The 12028-nt window shown below is 37.4% G+C and overlaps 1 protein-coding gene across 2 annotated transcripts in view; it reads left to right on the top strand.

Moving 5' to 3' along the window:
* HECW2 (HECT, C2 and WW domain containing E3 ubiquitin protein ligase 2) overlaps positions 1-12028 on the top strand; it is a 389957-nt gene that overhangs the window by 283403 nt on the left and 94526 nt on the right. The window lies entirely within an intron of this gene.

A 12028-nucleotide genomic window follows, 5' to 3' on the forward strand; every position in this document is an offset into this window, starting at 1 on the left:
TCCTAATTACCTGTTAGGTCACCTCCTGCCCCCACCTCTTAATACTATTATATTGGTGATTAGATTTCAACATATGAACTTTGGGGGACACAAACATCAGACCCATAACAGGAGGATTTAAAGGATTATTCCATGAGTCTCTGAGGGCTGAGGGAGTGGCTTGCTGAAGCTAATAATTGAAGGAAGGTCATCTTAACTGCACATGAAGTGATTTAGAATGAGGAGAACATTGACCATAGAAGTCTAGCTGGATATAATCCATTCATCATGGCATGTGTTGTTAGGAGCCTGGACTAGAATATAAGAAAATAGAGAAAAAGGATTCAGCATGAGAGGAATCGCAGGCAGGGAGTTGGCGAGATTTGGTGGATAAATAGGTAGAATAGAAACTGAAGAAGTTGACCTTGAGTATTAATAATAATAATAATACATAAATAATGAGGAATACATAATTAATAATACTGGAAAAATTCGGATGAGGGACTTGTTAAAGGAATTGAAGGAGAACATATTGAATTTAACAAGATATATCGTACACTTTCAGAAAAACAGTAGATCATAGAGAAAAACAAAAGTCAACATAGTCCTATCACCAGGAGTTGGTGGTCAGGTAATTAGTATATATTAATACATATCTATTTATGTTAATATTTTTCTGCCTTCTTCAGCTTTGCTTTACAAGTATAAACATCTGCCTGGCTTTCCGCATCATTGTCTCCTGGTTTACAGGTTTAGCGTGGAGCAGAGAAGACTGGGGAGGAGAATAAGCAACGAATAACATGCTAGCTATCCTCATATATTATGCGAGAGGGGTTAGATTTACTGAGCACTCAGCTTAGCAAGTTTGTTGACGACTGTGTACTAGGCACTGAGCTAAGACCTAGGGATACAGAGATGACAGCAACTGTGGGCCCTGGCATCCCAGACTTGAGAGTAATTATAATATCATAACCAGAATTACAAGTGCAATAATGGATGGCTATAGAAGATACACTGCTGGAGTGGACGATTAACTCTAAAGGGAAGGAACATGGAAGGAGCCATAGACAGGTTTGCATTTGAGATGAGTTTTAAAGACTGATTAGGAGCTTGCCCCAGAAACAAGATGGGCAGGAGTACTCTAGGTAGAAGGAGCATCATTTGCAAAACAATCGATTCATGAAGCTGCAATGTCTGTCTTGATCATTATTGCAGAGGTTCTAAAACTGGATTATTAGTATTGTAAGCAATTCAGCGTTGCTGGTATATTGAGAACATAGGACACTAGTGAAAGTCAGATTTGAGCCTGGGAAGGGATACAGAAGCTAGGTTACACAAACCTAAACTCATGTATGGTACAATTCTAGGAGGTGACAGGCTTTCATGCAAGGCAGAATGGGCTAACATTTAAGCTGTCACTGTAACACAGAAAAAAAATCATGCTTTAATAGGAAGAGCCTCAGACTTGGAGTCAGATGGCACAAGCTCCCCTTTGTTTTTTGTTCATTTGTTCATGCCTTCATTTAATCAGTATTTATTAAATGCCTGTGATTTGCTTGGTACATTCTAGACTCTGGGAATGAGTAGTAAATAAGACAGAGTTCTAGATAACAGACTAGTGAATAAAAAAGGTAATGCAGGTACTGCAGTGTGGTGTGAGGCAACTGAAACCACACGCTGGGATAGAGTTACTTGGGGATGAGGTGGAGGAGGCACTATTTTATTTTTATTTTTTTAAATCTCAAAGTCTCACAAGGAGGCACTATTTTAGATCAGGTGGACAGGAAGGCCTCTCCAATGGAGCCACATTCAAGCTGTCATAAAATGCCCAGAAGCCGATTAGGTAAATGTCTGAGAACAGAACCTGCCTTGTCAAGGAAGTGCAGAAACTCAGGGGTAGGAATGAGTTTGCTGTGGCACGTAATACGGCCAGGGAAGCAAGCAGGGCTACAGAAGGTTGGGCTTGCATGATCTGGCAAGGCATTTGAGCTTTATTCTGAAAGAGCTTTCTATATGGGAATAATGTAGAGTTTTAAAATTTCCTTCTAGCTGTTATGCAAAGAATGAGTTTTCAAGGGCAAGATTGGCATCAGGGAGACTAAGTGAAAAAGTCCCGTGGTAAGGCATGGAAGTGGCTTGGGCTAATGCAGTTAGCAGTAGAGACGGTGACAAAGTGGATGAATATTGGATATATTTTGAAGACAGAGATGACATTCTTGCTAATGGATTGGAATACGGGATAGGAGAAAAAAAGACCTCAAGAAGGAGCAACTGTAGCTAGACTAATAAAGAAGAAAAGAGATAAGACTCAAATAAATACAATCAGAAATGATAAGGGACAGATTACCACTGACCCCACAGAAATACAAACAACTGTGTCAGAGAATACTATAAACACCTCTATGCACATAAACTAGAAAATCTAGAAGAAATAGATAAGTTCCTGGACACATACACCCTCCCAAGACTGAACCAGGATGAAATTGAATCTGTGAATAGACCAATAATGAGTTCTGAAATCAAGGCAGCTATAAATGGTCTATCAACCAAAAAAAGCCTGGGATTAAATGGATTCATAGCTGAATACTACTAGAGATACAAAAAAGAGCTGGTACCATTTCTACTGAAATGACTCCAAAAAATTGAAAAGGAGGGACTCCTCCCTAACTCATTCTGTGAGGCCAGCATCATGTTGATACCAAAACCTGACAGAGATATAACAGAAAAAGAAAACTTCAGGCTAATATCCTTGGTGAGCATCGATGCAAAAATTCTCAGTAAAATACTGGAATCCAGCAGCACATCAAAAAAGGTATCCACCAAGATCAAATTGACTTCATCCCCAGGATGCAAGGTTAGTACATTTGCAACGTACGCAAATCAATAAATGTGATTCATCACATAAACAGAACTAAAGACAGAAACCGCATGATTATTTCAATAGATGCAGAAAAGGCCTTCGATAAAATTCAACATCACTTCATGTTAAAAACTCTCAATCAACTAGATATTGAAGGAACATAACTCAAAGTAATAAGAGCCATATATGACAAACCAACAGCCAATATCATGCTGATTGGGCAAAAGCTGAAAGCATTCCCCTTAAAAGCCAGCACAAGGCAAGGATGGCCTCTGTCACCACTCTTATTCAACATAGTATTGGAAGTTCTGGCCAAGGCAATCAGGCAAGAGAAAGAAATAAAGGGTATTCAACTAAGAAGAAAGGAAATCAAATTACTTTGTTTGCAGATGACATGATTCTAAGTCTAGAAAACCCCATAGTCTCAGCCCAAAAGATCCTTAAGCTGATAAGCAACTTCAGTCTCAGAATATGAAATCAGTGTGCAAAATTGCTAGCATTCCTATACACCAACAGGCAATCAGAGAGCCAAATCATGAATGAACTTCCATTCACAGTTGCTACAAAAGGAATAAAATACCTAGTAATACAGCTAACAAGGGAAATGAAGGACTTCTTCGAGGAGAACTACAAACTACTGCTCAAAAAGAAGTCAGAGAAGACACAAACAAAAGTAAAAACATTCCATCCCCATGGATAGGAATAATATCATGAAAATGGCCGTAATATCCAAAGTAATTTATAGATTTAATGCTGTTCCCATTAAACTACCATTGACATTCTTCACAGAATTAGAAAAAAACTATTTTAAAATTCATATGGAACCAAAAAAGAGCATGAAGAGTCAAGACAATCCTAAACTATTTTAAAATTCATATGGAACCAAAAAAGAGCCTGAAGAGTCAAGGCAATCCTAAACAACAAGAACAAAGCTGGAGGCATCACACTTCCTGACTTACACCTCTACTAATAACTTCTAACTATACTAGTAACTTACAACTATACTAGTAACCAGAACAGCATGGTACTGGTACAAAAACAGACACATACACCAATGGAACAGAATAGAAAAGTCAGAAATAAGACTGCACACCTATAACCATTTGATCTTCAACAAACCTGACAAAAACAGGCAATGGGAAAAGGATTGATTCCTTATTTAATAAATGGTGCTGGGAGAACTGGCTAGCCATATGCAGAAAATTGAAACTGGACCCTTTCCTTACATTATATACAAAAATTAACTCAAGATGGATTAAAGACTTAAATGTAAAACTGAAAGCTATAAAAACCCTAGAAAAAAAATCTAGGCAATACTATTCAGGACATAGGCACAGGCAAAGATTTCATGACAAAAGTGCCAAAAGCAATTGCAACAAAAGCAAAAATTGACAAGTGGGATCTAATTAAACTAAAGAGCTTCTACACAGCAAAAGAAACTGTCATCAGAGTGAACAGACAACCTACAGAGTGGGAGAAAAATTTCATAGTCTGTCCATGTGACAGAGGTCTAATATCCAGAGTCTACAAAGAACTTAAAACAAATTTACAAGAAAAAAAAACCTGATCAGAAAGTGGGCAGAGGATATGAATAGACATTTCTCAAAAGAAGACATACCTGTGGCCAAAAAACATATGAAAAAAAGCTCAACATCACTGATCATTACAGAAATGCAAATCAAAACCACAATGAGATGTCATCTCATGCCAGTCAAAATGGCCATTATGAAAAAGTAAGAACACAACAGATGCTGGCGAAGTTACAGAGATAAAGAAATGCTTCTACACTGTCGGTGGGAGTGTAAATTAGTTCAACCATTGTGAAAGACAGTGTGGCGATTCCCCAAAGATCTAGAACCAGAAATACCATTTGGCCCAGCAATCCCATTACTGGTTATATAATTAAAGGAATATAAATCATTATATTATAAAGACACATGAACATGTATGTTCATTGCGGCACTATTCACAATATCAAAGACCTGGAATCAACCCAAATGCCTGTCAATGATAGACTGGATAAGGAAAATGTGGTACATATACACCACAGAATACTATACAGTCATAAAAAGGAATGTGATCATGTCCTTTCCAGGGACATGGATGGAGTTGGAAGCTATTATTCTCAGCAAACTAAAACACAAACAGAAAACCAAACACCGCATGTTCTCACTTATAAGTGGGAGCTGAATGATGAGAACCCATGGACACATGGCGAGGAACAACACACAGTGGTGCCTGTCAGGGGTGGGGTAGGAAGAGGGTGAGCATCAGGGATAATAGCTAATGGATGCTGGGCCTAATACCTAGGTGATAGGGTGATCTGTGCAGCCAACCACCATGGCACACGTTTATCTATGTAACAAACCTGCACAACCTGCACACATACCCCTGAACTTAAAAGTTGAAGAAAAAAAGAGCAACTGATTGCACAGCAGTGTTCATGAGTTTTCTGGAGAAAAAAAAAGTGTGTGCATATTTGTGTGTATGTAGGTTGTGTTTATACACACATGTATGTATATGTATAAATATATGCATGTGAGATATATATAGAGATATATCTATATATGTATGTGTAGATATAGATATCTATGTATGTATAGATATAGATATCTATAATTTACAAACAATAGTAAAAGAGACACTGAATGGTTTGTTGATTTTGGTGCCTACAGTGGTAATTGAAGAACAAGTATAGTTCCAACAAGAATATTTTCATTTGCATTAACAAGCAAAGACAACAGTGTAACAAGGGAGACGTGTTGGAGTTCCATATTCCTTTGTCAATAGTTTTTGCATACTAGACTTACATTTCTTCATTTTATGTGTGTTTGTGCTATTTGCAATGTAACAGCACAATTTGAAGTTTCATCTGCATTTTAATTTTCTCCATTAATTTCTTAAGTCTGGACCTTAAGTAGAAAAAAAGACGGTAAACTTTTCCTATAAAGGGCCAGAGAGTAAATATTTTAGGCTTTTGGCCCAAAGACAACATGTAAGCAAATGGCTCTGGCTGTGTTCCAACGAAACTTTTTTTTATAAACACAGACAGGTAGCCATTGGGCCTGTAGGTTGCCCACCTGTAGTCTAGACAGCCCACAGAACAATAAATTAAGCCCTGGTATTGCATTTCCTGATTTCTGTAGCGTTAATACGCCCACTATGGTCAATGTCAAACCACCAATGACATCATGAAGCACAGAATTCTAACTTCTCTCTTTGGGCTGCCTTCTTTCATACAAGTTCTTCATCACTGCAGTGTTTTAAAGTAGAGACTGGATTAATAGTCATTGAGTTGTGATATAAGGCTGTGGAAATTTTTTTTTTTTTTTTTTGAGATGGAATCTCGCTCTGTCGCCCAGGCTGGAGTGCGGTGGCGTGATCTCAGCTCACTGCAAGCTCCGTCTCCCGGGTTCACGCCATTGTCCTGTCGCAGCTTGCGGGGTAGCTGGGACCACAGGTGTCTGTCACCATGCCCAGCTACTTTTTTGTATTTTTAGTAGAGGCGGGATTTCACCGTGTTAGCCAGGATGGTCTCGGATCTCCTGACCTCGTGATCCACCCACCTCGGCCTCCCAAAGTGCTGGGATTACAGGCGTGAGTCACTGCGCCCGGCCCAAGGCTGTGGTTTTTAAACTTGGTGAGTTTAAAAAATAAAATGCATATTCTTGGTACCCAAATCTTAGAGATTCTGGTTCAGTAGCTCTGGAGTGGGTCCCAGCAGTCTGTTTTTGTTTTGTTTTGTTTTGTTTTGTTTTGTTTTAGGCCCCTTAAGTGATTCTAATACAATTGTTCTGTGGCCTGTAGTCTGGGAATTCCTAGGATAAAGAGATTTTGCATTAAATGCCCTTACCTTGTTTGTCACAACTATAACTCTCTTGGACTTTTGACAACTAACATGTTTTAACAGTGTGAAAATACTAAGCAGCTTACAGGCTGTTTTTTTTTTTTTTTTAATTTATTTTGTTTTCATGTTTTTGTCATGTTTCCTTTTTCTTTAGTTGAGCATGATTTTAGAATTTATTTTGCTGGATAGCCTATCTTGTTTTCGAAGTATTCTTTCTAAAGCATTTTAATTTTTTTCTTCCTCTTACTGAACTGCATTCATATTAGCTAAAAAGATGATCCATGCTGTGCATTTGTACATTTCTATAAGACTTAAATTCTGCAGATGTAAGAAGTATTATTTTCCTGACTTATATATGGCAGATATTGAAGTAGCTGGATTTGTCTTGCTAGAGGTCTCAAGGTATGAATTAATGGAGATAACTCAGACAATTTTTTCTAAAGGGCATTACTTGCTGGAATGTTTTCTTTTTTCCTAGATTAACAGAAACTGTTATAAAATAAACTTTTATTTGATTTCTGTATTTTAAGATTTATTGTCTAGGATTCTTTGCTTGAATTGTTTCTGATCTACACCTCTTTCAGTGAATTCCCTGTTCATATTATTGAAAATGTTCAATATGCAAAAGGAATGAATTTAATAATTTTCCTAACCATTTTTTTTTATGACTTGAAGGTATCAGTTTATGTTGAAAGAAAGTAATGAAAAACAGATTACATGTAGTTGTAATACCTAGTAATCCTCATTGGAAAGAAAAGTGTTAAATAAATATATGGTGGTCGTAACACTAAAGTAAAACTTGAGAAAGAAAATTTTGTGGGTTTTTTCTTTCTTTTTTTGCATTGTGATTGCTTTAGGAATTATTCTACTGCCCTCTAATGGTTGTGATCAGATTTCTTTCAAAATTGTTCTGACAAACAATTTCTCTTGTTAATTCAAGATTTAGTTATTAATGCCATGTCTTTTATAGCTCATGTGCCTGTATTTGTCTAATTAATGTTATACATGAATATATTTCATTATATTCAACTGAATAATTTTCCAACATACATGCCAAATAGTTACTACTGTGGCTTTTAATGAGCTCTAAAAATACATTAATTCTATAATTTTAGTTTCTTAGTACTTAATGAAGAAAAATACTGTTCCAAAATCCACAAATATATTGTTAAAACTCAGGAATTCCTGCTATTGCAAAATAGAGGAATTGATGATTTGTAGTTAGTTTTGTTAATGTTACAATTCTCTTCCATTTTACTCTAGCTAGATGAAAACAATGTGAATCCTATAAAATTAAAAATATTGGCCGGGCGCGGTGGCTCAAGCCTGTAATCCCAGCACTTTGGGAGGCCGAGACGGGTGGATCGCGAGGTCAGGAGATCGAGACCAACCTAGCTAACACGGCGAAACCCCGTCTCTACTAAAAAATACAGAAAACTAGCCGGGCGAGTTGGCGGGCGCCTGTAGTCCCAGCTACTTGGGAGGCTGAGGCAGGAGAATGGCGTAAACCCGGGAGGCGGAGCTTGCAGTGAGCTGAGATCCGGCCACTGCACTCCAGCCTGGGCTACAGAGCGAGACTCCGTCTCAAAAAAAAAAAAAAAAAAATTATGAAGACAAACTGTATAGAACAGGACTGTTTTCATATCTCTGCATACCTATTATGCAGACTTTTCTTAATTTTGTGTATATTAAATTTTTTTAGTGAATAATGTATACAAGTGCTCAAATCTGCTCCCTTGTGAATATGAGAGACATTTGCTGTAGATTCTGTGATGTGCTTTTCCAGACCTGAATTCAGAACGCCTATTCTTGATGAAGGCTTTCTGAAATATGAAAGAAAGACTTTATTTATCAGTAATGTACTTAACTATGTTATCGAAGAGAACAGAATTAGGTGAAATTAGGACTGGGCCAGGTAATCTAGGACATTTGGTCATCATAACACCGAGGAAAACCTGCAAAAAAGGAGAGGGGATTGATTATTATTTGCATTGTAGTTGATAAGAACTGAGTGTTTGCATATAATTTTCTTATTCTGCTGCCAAATGGCAATGACATTTACTTGTACAACCTCAAACAAACATGTAACCAAACAAAAACACATTTAAGTTCTAAGGAGTGTTATTTAACAAAATTCCACTCGAGAAATTCAGTTGATCATTCACTCAACCATCAAGTGTTTATTTCTTGCTAGGAAGATGAGAAACAACCAGGAGGGAATTTGGAACAGGGATTTTTGGAATTGAGAAGGAATAACTGAAAAGAATATTTAAATTATGTCAAAGGAAAACAAAGTGTTGTTTCCTTTAGAGATCATTTAAAGGGGCTTTGTCTACTGTTAACAATTACCAATTCTTCTTAACTGCTCGAGTCCACGTGCAGCAGCTTCCCAGGTGAATTCTGTTCATTATCATGAGACTATGTTATGAAATAGGTATCATGGGTTCTTCTCTAATCTACTTTTGTTTCAGGTAAAATATCAGATTCATTTACTGCATCTTTTTGTATAAGATAAGCAAGCAAACAAACAAACATGGAAAAGGATCCTCACCTAGTTAGAACTACTAAACCCCAGGAGAATAAAGATGCCTCTTTTCTCTTAACCCACAGCTTTGTCAATGTCAGCTTCCATGAAGACTAAACTCTTGTCAACCTAATTCTATCTGTTTAGTGGTTTTGGCTCTTTGGACTGCTCCCATTCTTACCTCTTCTCATTCTGTCAGTGTGTTTCAGTATTTTCACCACTGTCGTGGCCTTTGTTTTTCCAACTCTTTCTTCCTCCAGTGAAATCTCTTCCTTCCACCTCCCCCTATAATTCTCCCTCTTCATCCTTTTGAATGATCAGGCCGTGCTCATCTCTGTATCCTCAGGGTTTAGCATAGGGCTTAGCACATGGCTTAGCACGTAACTAATGAAGCTTAGCTGGCGCAAGATCATTAAAGACTAAAAGTGATGAACAATTTTGCCACTCTCTTTATCTGTTATAACACAGGTATGATAGATATAATCCCCTATATATTTTTATTTACTTATAACCTGTATTCGTAAAGTGATTTTGACCTTTTCAAATTACTTTACCATCCTTTGTCCAACTGGATTTGAATCTCACGTGCCTATGGAGAAAGCAAGGGAGTTATTATTATCCCATATTACAGTTAAGCAAATTGAGACAGAGATTAAGTAGTTTTCTTTGTCTCTATATGTGACAGAGCTGAGACTAGAATCAGCACTGTAGTTCTATATGGAGTACAAATATCCTTCCCAAACTGTAGATCTATATATATATACACACACACATAAAAACTATATATACATATCTATACACATGCAGTTTTTGCATAAACATATATATGCACTTATTCAAACATAGTTTTTTTGTTTTTTTTTTAATAGAAATATAGTAGTCTAGAAGTATGTTCCTGTTTGGCTTAAGTGTTTTGTGTAGACCCTAACAGTCATGTACTTACTATTCAGACTTGAAAAGACTGTGGATCTAAAGGTTGTTTACTAGTTACTGAGAGAAATCTTTCTTGCTTTGAATTACTTTGGTAGATGCTCTTTGCAAAGATCAGATGTGTTTGGCACCATATTACATGTTTCATTGAGTGGAGAGGAGGAAGCTGAAAGGGCATAATTAATTATAAGACCAGCATTAAGATGTCTGTGCTTAAAGAGCTATTCAGCCCCAGGGAATTACTTCAAACCTGAGGTTGGGATGGGTTTCTTAACTTAATTGCCACTACTTCTTGCCCTAATGAAGTTCTTTTCTAACAAAGTGAGGAGCATTTCTGGTGCTCTAGATAAGAAATCAGAATGTGGCCTATTTACTTATTTTAGTGAGAAGAGGGAGCAGTGAAGATGACAAAAAGGTGTACCTATTTAGAACAACGGTTAATGTAATGATTTATCCTACAGGATTATCCCCCAAATAATTTGTCCCTGAAGAGATTTAATATTTGTTTTACTCTTAGGTAGTTAGACCTGAAAGCTCACTATGATCCCTACACAAACTAGTGTGGTCTCAGGACTCTAACTTGCAATGACTTATGTGAAATATATCAGCAACACTGAGCCAAATGTAGGAAACAGTTGCCTTGCTGATTGTATTTAAAACTCAAAGCAGTCAGCCAATAGAGGCAAAACTATTACTTAGCTGAAGTTAGGTTTCTTTCTGACATTGCCCAACTTCTGTTATTTCCTTCTCTGCTTCTCTCATGCTCTCTAATTGCCCAGAGCCCCTGCATAGGCCTGCCTGCATTGACAGTACTCTCTGCTCTGAACCACACAACTGCTCACAGCCATCAAAACCTCCTCTCATTTAGACTGTCGTTTGAAATATGACTCCAAAGTGCTTTATACTCAAGTGTACTGAGGAACTAAGATTCAAGGATGGTTCATGGTCGTCTTCTTTCTTTTTCCTTTCCTCCTCCCTTCCTTTCGTCTTTCCTTTAATTTGTTTTGATAGGGAACAAGTATTGAATGATGGTGAATCAATCAGAATAGTTTAAGTTGTACTTCAGTAATAACGACCAACAAATCTCCATGGCTTAAGCTAACAAAGGATTACTTCTCATTCCAAGTCAGGTTATCAGGGTCCCTGTGGTCACTCAGGGACCCAGGGAGCCAGACTGGGGAGCATCCTCTTCAAACATTGCCAGTTGCTGTGTCAAAGGGAAGAAAGCTCTAGAGGGACTCACATCAGCAATAAATGCTTTGACCTGGACATGACACATCTTGAGGGACCCTAGAAAGACTGGAGTACTGTTGACTGTCTTCATACTCATTCCTCTTTTGATCCCTAATAATGACCACAGTACTGGGCACGGCAAAGACAATAAATGTTTATTAAAATGAAATCATTTCCAGAGACTTTAGAGTTCTTGTGGTTTGCCTTGGGCTGTCTTAGGCTAAAATAGATAACAGAACCCATAAGTTTAGACTAAAATAGATAACAGAACCCATACAATGTAGACTAAAATAGATAACAGAACACATAAAGCTGGAAGACCTCCAGACTCAGTCTAGTGTCCCTGAGACACTAAAGATAAAAGGAATCCAAAGCCCTTTGAATCAATCTGAGAAGAATACAGTTCCAGGATAGATCATTCATGGCCTGGTCACTTTCATGAATATCATATTCCCTCTGATGATTCAAGGAAACAGCTGCCATACAGTTATTCCTCTTCTGCTGTTTTGTGCATGGTATTATGCAGTACATATTTATTGACTGACTCATATGTGGACAATCATGACTTATAATGAGTTTGTGGAATATTCTTTAAAGATAGAAATGAAGACTGTAAGGTTTTGGACAAAACAATCGCTTTTCTGTGTGGTGGTAT

This window comes from Trachypithecus francoisi, unplaced genomic scaffold (genome assembly GCF_009764315.1).
Source record: "Trachypithecus francoisi isolate TF-2019V2 unplaced genomic scaffold, Tfra_2.0 Lachesis_group13, whole genome shotgun sequence".
Classification (NCBI taxonomy): Eukaryota; Metazoa; Chordata; class Mammalia; order Primates; family Cercopithecidae; genus Trachypithecus; species Trachypithecus francoisi.